The sequence below is a fragment of the Pongo abelii genome, chromosome 17, assembly GCF_028885655.2.
Source record: "Pongo abelii isolate AG06213 chromosome 17, NHGRI_mPonAbe1-v2.0_pri, whole genome shotgun sequence".
NCBI classification, from domain to species: domain Eukaryota; kingdom Metazoa; phylum Chordata; class Mammalia; order Primates; family Hominidae; genus Pongo; species Pongo abelii.
In genome coordinates this window covers 28,780,776-28,795,822 of record NC_072002.2, presented here as the reverse complement: position 1 = coordinate 28,795,822, position 15,047 = coordinate 28,780,776, and the positions used below count along the sequence as shown (strand labels likewise).

Below are 15,047 nucleotides of genomic sequence, written 5' to 3'. Positions count from 1 at the left end.
GCTAAATGTTTTAAGGTCACAAACCTATGAACCCAGCCTAAAACAAAATGATCTTGTTTATGAAATTCTTTGATAAATAAGATCAATTTAATATTGTTGATTTAATAAAAACAGCTGTCTTCTGAGTTATCATTAAGATACCCATGTATTTAACTTTAAGGTTTTACTTAGGTAAATACCTGGTATTAACAGGATATAAAATCGGTTAATTAAAAAAAACTTGAAATAATAACTAGCTCTAATATCTCACTTTTCATAAGTAATCCAGGTATAGTAATTTTAAAAATAAATGTTAGGTAATGGTAAATGGAATAAAGTTTACAAATGAAATTTTCATATAACTTAAAATATTAAATTTATATTATTGTTAAATAATAAATCACACATGTATACATATGTAACAAACCTGCACATTGTGCACATGTACCCTGAAACTTAAAGTATCATAATAATAAAATTAAAAAAAATCATTACGTTTCTGGGTCATATCCAAATAAGATAAAAAATGAAACAAATTGCTGAATCAATATAAGTCCCTTCTTGCCTCCTTAAATTTTATAAAAAGACCAAATATACTTAGGTCTAATAATCAAAATACAAATTTAAAGAAAAAAAAATTGTATGAGAAAGAATCTTATGTAGTAAGTTGTTGTCCTAAGATAAAATGATTGGTTGTCCCACAGTTTTTTTAAAAAGAGAAAAATTGTAGGACTGAGACTGAGGGTTATGGAAAATGATAAAGGTCTAAACAAGTCAAAACAGATTTATAAAGAATGGGTCTTAGGAAGGACATTTTATGTGTGACTGGGTTTAAAGAGATTGGGAAAAATTTGCTTGTTTTTCTAAAATTTCTAAACATTAAACGTTAGTGTGAGGGGTGCACTGATACAGGACCAGAGTCTAGTCCTCTATATTTAAAACAACAAGGTTTTTTTGCAATATTGATCTGCTCTTTAAAAAATTACAAGAGGTTTTGATTTTTATTTATAAAATCTGTTTAACAGCCATCTTCTAAACTGCACAGTTCTTATTCTTAACACATTTCTTCATGAAATCCATTTAGTTTCCCTAGTTTCAAGTTTAAAATGCTGTCCTCTTCATTTAAAATGGTAATTTGATTTCTTTAGGTAAAGTTTTCCTTTTAAAATTTCTCAGATTCCTGTCTCAGAGGTTAATCTTTGCTGTATCTCCCTGCATGTGATTTATAGGTCATACATCACTGCCTTCAGCTTTTTCTCCCCTTGAGAAGGACTGGGATGTTAACTCTCTACTTCAACTTTTTTTTTTCAGATCCTGTAACTTTTCAGTACAATTCTAACTCAGCTGTTATGGCCTGACAGTGAAATGTTTATCTTGAAGGCCTGGAAAAGCAGTGTTTTCATGCAGTATAACTTGATTCTGTCCTCATGAGTTGCTACATCCATAACCTTGGACACATTTTTCCTGTGTCTGATCAAGTAACCTTTCATCAGGTTTCACTTCCAGGTTATCTTTTTGTTCATTTGTTTGCTGTTTTTTTGTTTCTTTGAGACAAGGACTTGCTCGGTTGCCTAGGCTTGAGTGCAATGGTGTGATCGTAACTCACAATTTCAACCTCTTGAGCTCAAGCAATCCTCTGGCCTCAGCCTCCTGAGTGGCTGGGACCACAGACACGTGTCACCACACTCGTCTAATTTTGTTTATTTCTTGTAGAGACAAGGTCTCACTAGGTTGCCCAGGCTGATCTCCTGGGCTCAAATGATCCTACCACCTGGATCTCCCAAAGTGCTTGGGTTACAGGCATGAGGTGCCGTGCCCAGCCTACTTCCAGGTTATCTAAATGAGCTTCCTATAAAAAGGAACAATCAGACTGCAGAAGGTTTTTTTTTTTTTTTTACCTTTTCGGTAGCTTGCCTAAGAAACAGTTTATAGTTCATCGATATAATTTCCTGTGTTGCCTTTATTAGGTTTTTGATTACTTAAAACAAAACAAAAGCTAAGCTTTAAAAGAATTAAAGATGTTTTCCATTTAATTCTCTGTATTGCTTTTTACAGCTTTTTGATTATCACTATGGCTACATGAATGACTTTAATTTTATAAGTGAACTGACTGGAATTCTTTTATTTTTATTTATTTTTTTTATTTTTTGAGACAGAGTCTCGCTCTATCACCCAGGCTGGAGAGCAGTGGTGCCATCTCAGCTCATTGCAACCTCCACCTCCCAGGTTCAAGCAATTTTCCTGCCTCAGCCTCCCAATTAGCTGGGACTATAGGCATACACCACCATGCCCAACTAATTTTTGTATTTTTAGTAGAGACAGGGTTTCATCGTGTTGGCCAGGCTTGTCTCAAACTCCTGACCTCAGGTGATCCACCCGCCTCAGCCTCCCAAACTACTAGCATTACAGGAGTGAGCCACCACGCCCAGCCAACTGCAAGTTCTTATTATCTACCTGTGGTCTAGACTAGATCCTAAATTCTTCTAGGTTCACCCCATCCAACTTTCTCACATAAAATTACTAAAACAGATACTGCTGTATTCTGAAGCCCTACATAAACTTAAACTAGATAAATTTTAAGGAACAAGTCTCGTGCCTGATGTATAGGCCACACAGAAAGTTCACCAAACTGCCCAAAGCTGTAACTAGAGACATTCAAATTGCAAACCAGGATGAGAAACTGACATTTTTCATGTTGTAGACAGCTTTTCTCAAGATATGGGAACAAGGCTTCCTACCACATGAGACTCTCACCCCTTTTTCTACCTTTCTGAGTTGACAAAATAATGCTGCAATTAAAATTTCCCAATTAGTAAATTCGTAGGTAACTTGACAAACTCCAGCCTAAGAAATCCTTTTAGTTCATCTAGTTGGCAACCTTGACAATATCCCTGACACAACTGTGTATTCAAATCGTACTGCTGATCCCTTTAGTAGAGTTGTCATTGTTTGCTTTAATTCAACCCAGTCAACCACAAAAGACCCCAAACAGCCAAAGCAATCCTGAGCAAAAAGAGCAAAGCTGGAGGCATCACACTACCTGACTTCAAAATTTACTATAAAACTATAGTAACCAAATCAGCATAGTACTGGCATAGAAACAGACACACAGACTGACAGAACACAACAGAGAACCCAGATATAAATCCATGCACTTATAGCCAACTTATCTTCAACAAAAGGCACCAAGAACATACAATGGGGAAAGGACATTTGCTTTAATAAATGGTGCTGGGGAAACTGGATATCCATATGCAGAGGAATGAAACTGGACCCTTATCTCTCACCATACACAGAAATCAAATCAAAATGGATTGAAGACGAAAATCTAAGACCTGAATCTATGAAGCTACTAGAAGAAAACATTGAAGACATGCTCCAGAACATTAGTCTGGGCAAATATTTTCTTTGTAAGACCTCAAAAGCACAGACAACCAAATCAAAAATAGACAAATGGGATTATACCAGACTAAAAACTTTCTGTACAGCAAAAGGAACCATCAACAAAGTGAAGAGACAACCCACAGAATGGGAGAAAACATTGGCAAACTATTCATCTGACAAATATGTAAGGAGCTCAAGCAATTCAACACCAACACCACTAACATAGCTAGAAGAGAATAATTCAAATAGTTCTAAGCATGAAGACATATTTAAACTGACGGATATCTCCAGTATACTAATTTTGATCTTTACAAATTATATCAATTACCACATGTACTACAAACTATGTACATGTAGTATGCATCAATTAAAAATAAAAAAATAAATTCAACACAGTCATAAAATGCTACTCAATGGCTACGATAGTGTGTCTGGAATTGGTGGGTTCTTGGTCTCACTGACTTCAAGAATGAAGCCGTGGACCCTCCCGGTGAGTGTTACAGCTCTTAAGGTGGCGCGTCTGGAGTTTGTTCCTTCTGATGTTCAGATGTGTTCAGAGTTTCTTCCTTCTGGTGGGTTCGTGGTCTCGCTGGCTCAGGAGTGAACCTGCAGTCCTTCGTAGTGAGTGTTACAGCTCTTAAGGCAGCACGTCTGGAGTTGTTCGTTCCTCCCGGTGGGCTCGTGGTCTCGCTGGCTTCAGGAGTGAAGCTGCAGATCTTCGCGGTGAGTGTTACAGCTCATAAAAGTAGTGTGGACCCAAAGAGTGAGAGCAGTAGCAAGATTTATTGCAAAGAGCGAAAGAACAAAGCCTCCACAGTGTGGAAGGGTACCCCAGCGGGTTGCCAGTGCTGGCTCGGGCAGCCTGCTTTTATTCTCTTATCTGGCTCCGCCCACATCCTGCTGATTGGTAGAGCCAAGTGGCCTGTTTTGACAGGGCGCTGATTGTTGCGTTTACAATCCCTGAGCTAGATACAAAGGTTCTCCAAGGCCCCACCAGATTAGTTAGATACAGTTTCCACACACAGGTTCTCCAAGGCCCCACCAGAGCCCCTAGATACAGAGTGTCCATTGGTTCATTCACAAACCTTGAGCTAAACACAGGGTGCTGATTGGTGTGTTTACAAACCTTGAGCTAGATACGGAGGGCCAATTGGTGTATTTACAATCCCTGAGCTAGACATAAAGGTTCTCCAAGGCCTCAACAGAACAGCTAGATACAGTGTCGATTGGTGCACTCACAAACCTTGAGCTAAACACAGGGTGCTGATTGTTGCGTTTACAATCCTTGAGCTAGACGTAAAGACTCTCCACGTCCCCATCAGACTCACCCCAGCTGGCTTCACCCAGTGGATCCCACACCAGGGCTGCAGGTGGAGCTGCCTGCCAGTCCCGGTGCCGTGCACCCGCACTCCTCAGCCCTTGGGCAGTCGATGGGACTGGCCGCCGTGGAGCAGGGAGCAGCGCTCGTCGAGGAGGCACAGGCTGCACAGGAACCCACGGAGGCGGGGGGAAGGCTCAGGCATGGCAGGCTGCAGTCCTGAGGCCTAACCCGCGGGAAGGCAGCTAAGGCCCGGCGAGAAATCGAGCGCAGCGCCGGTGGGCTGGCACTGCTGAGGGACCCAGTACACCCTCCACAGCCACTGGGCCGGGTGCTAAGTCCCTCATTGCCCGGGGCCAGCAGGGCCGCCTGGCTGCTCCGAGTGCGGGGCCCGCCAAGCCCACGCCCACCCGGAACTCCAGCTGGCCCGCAAGCGCCGCACGCAGCCCCAGTTCCCGCTCGCACCTTCTCCCTCCACACCTCCCTGCAAGCTGAGGGAGCCGGTTCTGGCCTTGGCCAGCCCAGAAAGGGGCTCCCATAGTGCAGCAGTGGGCTGAAGGACTCCTCAAGTGCCGCCAAAGTGGGAGCCCAGGCAGAAGAGGTGCCGAGAGCAAGCAAGGGCTCTGAGGACTGCCAGCACGCTGTCACCTCTCAATAGGCTTCATCAAGTTTCTCCCATGGTCTTTTGGTTTCTTTGGTTGATTACCTTCAAAATTAGGTTTGAGGTTTTGAATTATTATTCAAACTAGATTTATTATATTGTTGCTAATTATTTTTTGCATTGTGAGTTCTACACATTGTTCTCATTTCCTATCTAATGTTTGTAAAGTCAACTCTCCTAACAGAATAATGCTAGCTCAACACCTGGAGATGACTGCTGATGCCTATGAAACTGAAAAGCAGGAATCTGATGCTGGATTCCAAACAAATCTGAGAAAATTTTTCCTTCTGGCCTCTTTGTTACTCAGATATGGCCCGGATCCGTGATATAGACCCCCATACCCTCCCCCACATTGTAGGACAGAGACAACTAGGACAGGTCCTAGTATCAAGGGACAATTAACCTAACTTTAAAATGGTTTGTCACCAATGCTTTCAGAAAAAGATTTTGATCAAAAGGGGGAAATGTGAAAGTTGATCACATAAACTGGGCCATTCTTGTCATAACCAACTAAGACAGAGTCCAGAAGCCAGGAGGACAAAGTACTCAGGGCACACACCATTGCTCCAAGCATATTAATCTCTGGAAGCCTGGCTGCTGAAGCCACCTGCCATAACCTGAAACCAGTTTTATTTAATGGCTACTGAAACCACCTCCTCCAACTCTAAGACTAGTTTTACCCTCTGCCATCACTCACCAATCAGGGCTTGCCAGTCCCCCAAAACTTTACTAGTGCCAAAAAACTGTCTTTTAAAACAATACCTAACATTTCTCCTTCTTATGAAACCTCCAACCTTCTCTTTGTTCTTCAGACATGACAAAGACCACCCAGTCTGTGTGTATACCCCAACTATAGTGTATACCCCAACTATAATTCTTGCTTCCCAAATAAATATAGAAATTCCCATTTTAAATATAGAAATTCATCTCTATAGTTTACTCAACTTCAACATATAGACATCTGTGTTCATAAATATACAAACAGACTTTCCTTAGCTCTGTCCACTGAGAGGGCCTAGGAGCAATGGCATCCTAATAGCAATGAACACACTTAGCCCCGGCCACATAAAAAGAGCCACAGCTCTTTAGAGAAATGACTCATTCAACGTCTGGGGCAAGGAGAGTTCAAGATAAGCCTAAAACATCTTGTGTCAGAAAACGTGGAAGTGCTCAAAGAATAACAGAATCAATCAAAAGGACACCAAAACCAGCTTGAAGGGGACTCACTGGCCAAACTGGGGGCAACTTTAGCACCAAAACAATGAAAAAAAAAAAAGGATTAAAATCCACTGAATAAAATAAGAAGCCATGAGTCCATAAAGAAATAAATAAAAAGAAATTTGTAAAAAAAAAATGATATTTTTAGTTTTGAATTACCACCCTATAAAACACTTACTAATTCCAAAGGAAAAACTGTGACTTTATAGTGGAAAAACCTGGAAGACACTACCTTAATCAAGAAATCAAAGTTATCCTCATAAATGGAACATCCCAAAATCATGTGTCATCTACTATGATGCAGTGGCGACAGAAGCATCACTCATGTGATATTTCCCCCAAGATACATAACCTGAACTTAATCATGAGGCAGTATCAGACAAATCCAAACTGAGAGACATTTTACAAAATAACTGGCCTGTAATCTTCAAGAGTATCAAGGTCATAAAAGTTCGGGAAAGGCAGAGGAACTGTTCCAGATTGAGGAGACGGGAGATACACAACAATTTAATGTGACATATGATTCTGAGCTGATCCGTTTCCTATAAAGGATGTTACTGGAGTAACTGGTGAAACTTGAAATGAGGCTTGAAGCTTGGGTGGCAGTAATGTATCAATGCTAATTTCCTGCTTGGAAGGGTTGGTTGTACTGTCATTGGGCAGGGCATGTTCTTATATGTAGGAAATACATGATAATGTATTGGGGGTGATGAGGTATCAGACTGACAGCTTACTCTCTAATTCAGGAAAAAAAAAATCTTTGTCCTGTACTTGCAGCCTTTTTTATAAGTTTGATATAAAAAGTTTCCAATCTTTACAAAATATCAATTAAAAAAGGAGAACAAGATCACTCTGTGGCGCTAAGAGAGAGCACACAGGGAGATGATGCAGTCATTTAAAATAGGCATGTCAGCAAATAAGCTTATGGTCCAAATATTTCACATGAAAAGTTTAGGTCTGAGCGAGCATTAAAATGCACCAAAGTGGCAGCTTCAGTTTCAGCAGCAAAAGGTAATTATGCTGAGCAAAAATCAAATATGCTTTAAAAAATCAAGCATGTTAATGAAAAGAATCCTTTGATTCAAACTCAAAATGAAACAGAAACCTCTGGCTTTAGGAAGAGAATGAGCAAAACCCACAGGAAGGAAGATGGGGATGTTTACTCAGCAGGAGATGGTGTCTGGCCACCACCAGGCCCTCCCTACGTAAGTGCACTGCCTACAGGGCTTGAAGGCTTCACAAATGTCTCCACTAGAACTAAGTGCTGCTCTGTGACATTTTCTTTTGCTCAATCAAAAAAAAAAAAAACAGGGTACTAAGTCCCTTTTCCAGAGTTCAGCACTCTTACTATACACCAGGGACCTCTAATCACAGATGTAGGAGAGACTTAGTATTGTCTTCAGAGGGGGTTCCTCTGTAGGATGGCATGAAGACGTTAATAATCTGAAGGTGTCACAGGAAGTTCTTTAATAAGGCAAAGTTTTTAATACGGTGTTTGCTCTCATATATTAAAGAATTCCTCCTGGCACATAAAAACTGTTTTCATAAAACAGCCTTTATGAGGCCGGGCGTGGTGGTTCACGCTTGTAATCCCAGCATTTTGGGAGGCCATTGTGGACAGATCACGAGGTCAAGAGTTTGAGACCAGCCTGGACAACACAGTGAAACCCCATTTCTACTAAAAATACAAAAATTATCTGGGCATGGTGGCAGACACCTATAATCCTAGCTACTTGGGAGGCTGAGGCAGGAGAATCGCTTGAACCTGGGAGGCAGAAGTTGCAGTGAGCCGGGATCATGCCACTGCACTCCAGCCTGGGCAACAAGAGTGAAACTGTCTCAAAAACAAAACAACAACAACAAAAACAAACAAACAAAAATATGTATATATATACAGCCTTTATGAATACAAGCACTTGGCATATCTTTGTGCTTTACACAATTTGATTCATTGATGCCATTACTGATTGACTCCAGGAAGAAAACAAACATGTTCCTTCCCTTTATAAGTATCTTTATTCCCAGCACAAATTCACCAAAAGGGACAGAATCCTACGGAGGGGGGGCCTTGAATCAGAAAAGTTGAAAGCTTAGCTCTTATAAACCAGTATCAAGAGCAAAGAAATTATTTGAAAATACATACTGAAAACTACTTGTTAGAAAGTAGTGTTTTCATTGAAATGCATGTGGAGGCTTCAATTATTGAAGTGCCCCTGCAAGAAGTTCTTTACTTAGAAAGAAGTCTCCTGTTAATCCTCCACTGAGTGTCATGGCTCAGTGGAAATACAATTCTTTAGGTTCAAAGTAGCTGATATGGTTTGAATCTGTGTCCCCACTAAATCTCATGTACAACTGTAATCTCCAGTGCCGGAGGTGGGGCTTGGTGGGAGGTGACTAGATTATGGGGGCAGAGTTCTCATGAACGGTTCAGCCTAAATATTTAACTGTTTACTTAATGATAGTAAATGGCATCTGTATTAATAGGAATTGAATAAAGTAAAACTGATTTGGTTTTCCCCTTTTTATTGTGAATACCCATTCTCAGGTAAGGAATTACCTCAGTGGGAATGAACAGGTCCCTCACAAAGTTTAGAAAATACCAACATTAGAACCACTGACATATAATTACTTTGCAAGAAAGTGCTTCTGTCATTACACCCAGGAAGTAAACTAGCTCCTCCAACAAAAGACTCCAGGATAATATTCAAGGAGTCATCTTTGAAGCTTCTAGAATCATTTAATAAGCGATATCCCCCGGCACCAAAACTACTCCCTGATAATAAGTTAAGCACTTTTAGAATCTGTGCTTCTTCAGGCCTTTTAGCTAATTAATACTCTAGAGCTTTAGTAAACTATGACTTCAGTATAGTAAAGGATAGATTTTATTGGTCTGATTGGACTGATTCTATGCCTTTTTAAAAGACATCTAACTTAGGTAGGAGATTTGGCATATTACGTAACTGAATATTTTTTAAAAAACCAAATTGCCCTAGGATATGCTGAGAAAAAATAAAATAGAGAGAAAAATACAAAATAAGAAAAGTTAAGAAGATAATGAGGTTTTGAAGGAGTCAGCCAGAAGAAAGCCCCTCCAGGCAGAGAAAGCACTTCTTCAGACAGTAAGTTCTAGACTGCATGCTCTGTACAGCTGCAGCAAAGCAGACAGGGGTCCTGGTGGCAGGTGACAAACAAGTGCCAGGTGGTGAGGGGTCTCCAGCAACATTCTGGAAGGGGGGTTATGAGGCACTCCAGTAACAGAATTTCAGATAAATCTTAGTTGGGGAAGAGAGGGTATAGAAAGACTGAAAAGTGACCAGGAACTAATCAAAGGTGGGGAGACATTACTTGAGAGATGTCAAGAAGGACGAGTTGAGAAAAGGCACTGGGTTGGAGTCAGAGGTAAATGGGAGGGAGGAGTAAGGCTGTCTCCAGGACTCTAGTTTGACTGCAGGTTGATGACGGTGCTACAGGATGAGGGATTATAGGAGAAGCAGACTGAACACTGGGGAACAAAAGTGAGTTCGGTTTTAATATCTAAGTCAATCTTCAAGTGGAAGAAAAATAAGAGCATGAAAGCTTCCAATGATTTGGGAGGTCCTTGGTTCCATCAATTAACACAATATTAGTGACTATCCATGAGGCGCTGGTGAGCTACACAAGAATAGTTTCAGTGCAATGATGATTGTAGACACAGATGGTGGGGACATGGTGAGCTGATGGCAGATGAGGAAATACTGTTGCTCTTAAGAAACTTAGATGCTACTGGCGACTTCTGGACATGAGAGAACAAAACAAGAATATACAGTAGAAGAAACCTACATGCAATTCTAAATACCAAGTGATATTCTGGACTGTCTTGGAACAGAAAAAGGACACTAGTAGAAAAACTGGTGATATCTGAATGAAGTCTATAGTTTAGTGAATAGTGATGTCAATGTTACTTAGTTCTGACAAATGCTGCATGGTCACCTAAGATATTAATATTAGGAGAAACTGGGTGAAGGGTATGCAGGACTATTTCTACACTATATTTGCAACTTTTCTGTAATCCTAAAATTTTTCTGAAAATAAAAGTTTACTCAGAAATATCTAAGAACAGATATTCCAACAACACTCCCTATTTTACAAATTAAAGTTTTCAGTTCAGGAGTTTCTGAATTTATTTTTAAATAATATTTGTCTGATTATAACATGATTAAATACTACTTGCAATATAATAATTGGAAAATATAGACAATATACTTTTTATCTAACAACTTAGAGATGATAATTGTTCACATCTTTTCTTACTCTACAGATAAGTGAATTCATTTTAGCCATCATTCAGACCAATCCCCTGGGGGTCTCTTCCCCTTAATATTTTATCATAAGCTTTTCCTCTCATGTAATTTAAATTTCTTCAAAGCATTTAAGTGACTACATACTTGTCTACACACAATGTTGTACCTATTTCCTAAGTTGTTGGACATTTGGATTGTTAATATTTCCAACTGTTCATTATTTACAAATAGTACCACAATGACTATCATATGCATAAATGGAATACACATGCTGATATCACTAGGAGAAATGTCAAAAAGTGGACTTGAAGGAAATGTTTACTCAGCACTTTTGATAAACACTATCGGTATGTCCTCCAAACAACAGAACCAAATTCTACTCCTAGTAGCAGTATGCCAAGACTCAGTCTCCCCCATCCCACCAGCAAGGAGTATGAGCAGTTTTTTTAAATTGTCATTAATTTGGTAAGTTAAAAAATATCATCACTACTTATAAATTTATATTTATTTGCATTTTAATGAGACTAAATATTTTTAATATATTCATTTTTAGACACTTTGATTTCTTCTTATCTGAATTACCTGTTTATGCCCTTTGCCTGTTTTTGGACTGAGATCTTGTGTATCTCATTATTTTTTTCTAATTCCTTTATCTATTATTGACCTTTTATTAGCTATAGTTGTGGATAATATTTGCTAGTTTGTTGTTCCCCTTTTATTATTATTATTTTTTTTTCTTTTATTATTATTATTATTATTATTATCATTATTATACTTTAGGTTTTATGGTACATGTGCGCAATGTGCAGGTAAGTTACATATGTATACATGTGCCATGCTGGTGCGCTGCACCCACCAACTTGTCATCTAGCATTAGGTATATCTCCCATTGCTATCCCTCCCTCCTCCCCCCACCCCACAACAGTCCCCGAAGTGTGATGTTCCCCTTCCTGTGTCCATGTGTTCTCATTGTTCAACTCCCACCTATGAGTGAGAATATGCGGTGTTTGGTTTTTTGTTCTTGCGATAGTTTACTGAGAATGATGATTTCCAGTTTCATCCATGTCCCTACAAAGGACGTGAACTCATCATTTTTTATGGCTGCATAGTATTCCATGGTGTATATGTGCCACATTTCCTTAATCCAGTCTATCATTGTTGGACATTTGTTGTTCCCCTTTTAATCTTGTTTATTATGATGCTCTTTAATGTACAGAGTTTAATTTAGATATGCATACACCTAATTTTCTTTTACAATTTCTTATACTCCTTTTATGTTTATAAAATCCTCACTGCCAGAGCCAGGCGCAGTGGCTCACGCCTGTAATCCCAGCACTTTGGGAGGCCAAGGCCGGTGGATCACTTGAGGTCAGGAGTTTGAGACCAGTCTGGCCAATATGGTGAAACCCCGTCTCTACTACAAATACAAAAAATTAGCCAGGGATGGTGGCAGGCACCTGTAATCCCAGTTACTCGGGAGGCTGAGGCAGGAGAATCACTTGAACCCGGGAGGTGGAGGTTGTAGTGAGCCAAGATTGCGCCATTGCACTCCAGACTCAGCAACAAAAGGGAAACTCTGTCTCAAAAAAAAAAAAAAAAAAACCCTCAATGCCCCAACACTCAACCAAACAAATACTAATACCGTGTTAGTTAAAAAGAGCACTTACACATTTAGAAGGAGAGAAGCCAGTTCATTGTTCAACTGAATAAATCAGTTGTTTTTATTTTAGATATTCAAATGTAAAGGCATATAGGTCTGGGATTACACGGTGATTGGCAATACTAATTCTAAAACTTAATCACACACAATCACTAACAAGTAATACTTACTGAAACAAGCCTTCTCTTAGAGCTATGTTAGTTAAGTTTTTAGAATTAATATGAAGAGTTTATCTCAGAGAGTTTCCAAAAGAATCAAAAACTTAATCTCAGCATGACTATGTCAGGGAAAATCTAGTTCAGCCAGTACCCAAGAACACAGAAGGGTGTAGTAGACACCATTAATACTTTAATTATTAGCAGTTATTTTTTCCCATCCCATTTCTAATCAAGATTCTAGTTTTCTCTGCCTTTGTGTTAACAGCTACAAAGAAAGAAGAATGTTAATGTAGAAAGGACATAAAGGTAAAGTAAAATGAGCACAGGCTTTGGAACTTGCTAGATGTGGGTTCAAATTCTGGATCCACCACTAAGTAGTTAAGCTTACCTCAAATAAGTCAAATGGCCTCTTAAAACTTCATCAGCTGTAACACGGGCTTCAATATCAGTCGCACAGACTGGGCACTCAATAAAATGTTTTAACAATGATTTCCAAAGAAACACATGCTTGTTATAAAATCACTACTAAGAATTAAAGTTTATTTTGCAATATATATATATATATATTTTTTATATACAGGGTCTCACTTTGTCCCCCAGGCTGGAGTGCAGTGACAAGATCTTGGCTCACTACAGCCTCGACCTTCTGAGTTCAAGTTATCCTCTTGCCTCAGCCCCACAAGTAGCTGGAACTACAGGTGCACACCACCAGACCCAGCTATTTTTTTTGTATCTGTGGTAGAGATGGGGTTTTACCATGTTGCCAGGGCTGGTCTTGAACTCCCAAGCTCAAGAGATCCACCTGCCTTGGTCTCCCAAAGTGCTAGGATTATGGGCATGAGCCACCATGCCTGACCTATTTTTCAATACAATTTTCTGTTCACATATAAATATATTATGTGTACATACACAGTTCTGTAGAGTTTTTGTTTAGTATTTTCTTTTGTTACTATTTCTAAGACCTGAGGTAAGAGACTAAATCTATTTTGTTTTATAAGCAACCTCAATAAAAGATTAAACTATTTTCATGGAGAAAAATCCCCATTATAGTGCTAGCACAATAAGCAATTCGGAAATTAGCTCCTTTGTCCTACTGAAAATGGTAAAAATATAAATTACCTCAAAAAGGCCTCAAATAATCCAATTTGCACTACAACTAGCAGTTCATAGTATCTACATACACAAACCAAATCTCAACCTTTTCCTAAACATTTACTATGTTCTACAGCTGGGGAAAACAGGAACAATACAATATCAAATTTAAAGAGGAGTCAGCCACGGTGGGAACTTTTGACAATGGACCATTAACTATAAAACAAGTCCAACAATGAAAAAACACAGCAAAAAGTTACTTTCTGTTAAAACTGAAAAGCTTCCAACTGGACCCTCCCAGACTTGTTAAAAACAAGAACAAATAAATAAAACCGAAAAGCTATTTGAGATAAATATATACCTGGATGTAATGAAACTGTAAATACTAAATCAGTAAAAAATGTTAGTTTGAGGGACTGAATATTTTTACATTGTTGGCCTCAGTCTGCTTTTCTTTTTCTAGAGTAAATGTTTCGACCACAGAATAAGAGAACCTAAAACAATTTACATTAGTGTGAAAATATAGCTGCAGGGGAGATACAACAACATCATAAATCACAACCTCTCTCTGAGAAGAAAAAAATTGTTTTAAAAAACTCCTGCTGTTAGGGCCAGGTAGAGTCCAAATTCATTTCTAAAATCCCAGTGTTACATAACTGAAGCATATTTTGATGGAGCTGAACGTCAAGTTATATAATTATCAAACTACTGCATTCTGTTTTCATTTTTCAGCAAAGAACATGACAGGCCTGGGGAGGCGGCAAGGGAAGAAAAGAAATTTAAAGCACCACCCATTTGTTTAAAATAAAAAAACATAGCTTTTATTTTTAAAATCATTTAGGGAGAAAAATCACAAATTCTCAATATTTCATCCCAAGACTAAGCCATATAAAATGGTCTTTAAAAATCTCAATTCTTATTTGTCATTTTTTTCAAGGTATTTTTAGGTGTTTCCATTATTTAAAAACAAACACAAAAGCTTACTCAACAAAATGTTAAGGTACTTTAAAAGTTAATTAGAGGAGCATTATCATATTTATATGCTTCCTTTCCATAGATAATAACACAAATGTTGTTGGACATTCTACTACATTTGATAGAAAACTTAGTAACAGCAGTCTGCTAGTATAGCAGTAATCATAAAATATGTGGAATGTATATTTCCAGAAAATCACATCTTCATCTGTTGGTTTAAATTTAAAGCATCAGATAATTAGTTGAATACAAAAAGGCTATTATCTAAAACCTATTGATGTATTAATAACCATAATGAGGAGTATTCATTTTAGAGCAAATG

The 15,047-nt window shown here is 38.7% G+C and overlaps 1 protein-coding gene across 4 annotated transcripts in view; it reads right to left on the bottom strand.

Annotated features, from left to right (window-relative positions):
- The window catches only part of L3MBTL4 (L3MBTL histone methyl-lysine binding protein 4), a 461,605-nt gene that overhangs the window by 333,139 nt on the left and 113,419 nt on the right, over window positions 1–15,047 (bottom strand). The window lies entirely within an intron of this gene.